This window comes from Pygoscelis adeliae, unplaced genomic scaffold, assembly GCF_000699105.1.
Source record: "Pygoscelis adeliae isolate BGI_AS28 unplaced genomic scaffold, ASM69910v1 Scaffold328, whole genome shotgun sequence".
NCBI lineage: Eukaryota > Metazoa > Chordata > Aves > Sphenisciformes > Spheniscidae > Pygoscelis > Pygoscelis adeliae.
The window spans coordinates 204,304-205,702 of record NW_008825309.1 but is presented as its reverse complement, the minus strand read 5'-3'; the positions used below and the strand labels follow the sequence as shown (position 1 = coordinate 205,702).

General features: G+C 51.5%; 1 protein-coding gene across 1 annotated transcript in view; it reads left to right on the top strand.

Moving 5' to 3' along the window:
• The window catches only part of LOC103922160 (natterin-4-like), a gene marked incomplete at its 5' end in the record, with an annotated part of 5,997 nt that overhangs the window by 2,167 nt on the left and 2,431 nt on the right, over nt 1-1,399 (top strand). The gene's annotated exons all lie outside the window — the stretch shown is intronic.

The window sequence follows — 1,399 nt, the reverse complement described above, 5'->3', positions numbered from 1 at the left end:
CGAACCGCCGGACGTCCCATTTGCACGCTAAAAAAAAAACCCGGCGGTTTTGGGCAAAACCTCCCCGAACCGCTGTGTCCTTGCTGCAAAAGCTTCCCTTTTCTGGGGGGAAAACCCCCAAATTCAGCACCCGCGGAGATTTTGGGTCTCTTGGGCTGATTTTTATTGTGTCCTGGAGGTGTGTGGGCGAGCCGAGTTGGCTCTAATTCGCTTTGATTTGCAGGTTTGAAGCAGAAAACGTAGACTATTTTTTAAAAAGAGGGATTTTTTTTTCAGCGTGGAGAAAAATAGGGCTTTACGTGATTTTTTCCGGAAATGCCAATTTCTGAGCGGCGTTTTGGAGCGAGAGGAACTCGCTTTGGGTACGCGAAACCTCCCGGGCACCTGGTGATGGGTGTTTCGTGCCGCTTGTGGGTGCTTTTTGGGTGTCGACAACGCGTTTTTCCTGGTTGGAAAAAAAAAAAAAAACAAAGCAATGCTAAACTTCTGCAAAAACCAGAAAAATTGGCAAATTTCCGGTAACGGTCCTCCTTCCCCCTTTTCTTTTTTTTCTTTTTTTTTGGCATTTATTTGCACTTCTCTTCCTGTTCAGACTTCGGCCTTTCCCAGGGCTCGCACATCCCTGCGTGTCCCCGGGCAAGCTCAGCCGCGCTGGAAAACACCGCTCTGGTCTAGAAGTGACCCGAAAAAGACTGAAAACACCCCAAAAAAGAAGGATTTACGTCCAAGTGGGAGCAGAGGCGAGGTAGGGAGCGCAGCGTGGGGCCGCGAACCGTGGGCGAACGCCGGCTGGGGTTTCCATCGAGCCCACGGCTCGCGGGGAGACCATCCAGCCGAACCCAAACCCGTTGGTTTTAGCCCCAAAATGCGGAGCTGGGGCATTTGGGAGCCCCGCAGGAGCAAGCGCCCAGTGCCCTGCGAAGACGGGCCCGTTGGGGCCGGTGTGCCGGGTCGGGAGGAGGATGTGGCCATGGAGCTGCCAAAATTAATGTGTTCCTTCATTAAAAATACATGTTTAAATCGCAGCCTCCCGAGGTGGCCGGCGGGATGCTGACACGTGAGGTATGGCGCTTTGCGGGGCACGGTTTGGGGTTATTCGGGGGATTTATAACCACTTCAAGGGAAAAAAGGGATGCTTCCGAGCTCCTAGAAAGTTATTATTTAAAAAAAAAATATATATAATAAAAGAAATGTAATAAAATAAAAAAAAGAGAGTTATTACGAGCGGGCGCGGTGTTGCGGTGCCCAGCCTCTCCCTTTTCCCAGCCTTTCCTCTCCGGGCTGCTTAAAAATTAAAGCCGTGTCAATATGGCCAGGCCCAATTTCACCCCGAAAAGGAGACGGACAAAGGGATGTCAGGGTACAGGCACGACCCGGCTCCTGGCCAGGAGCCGCCATT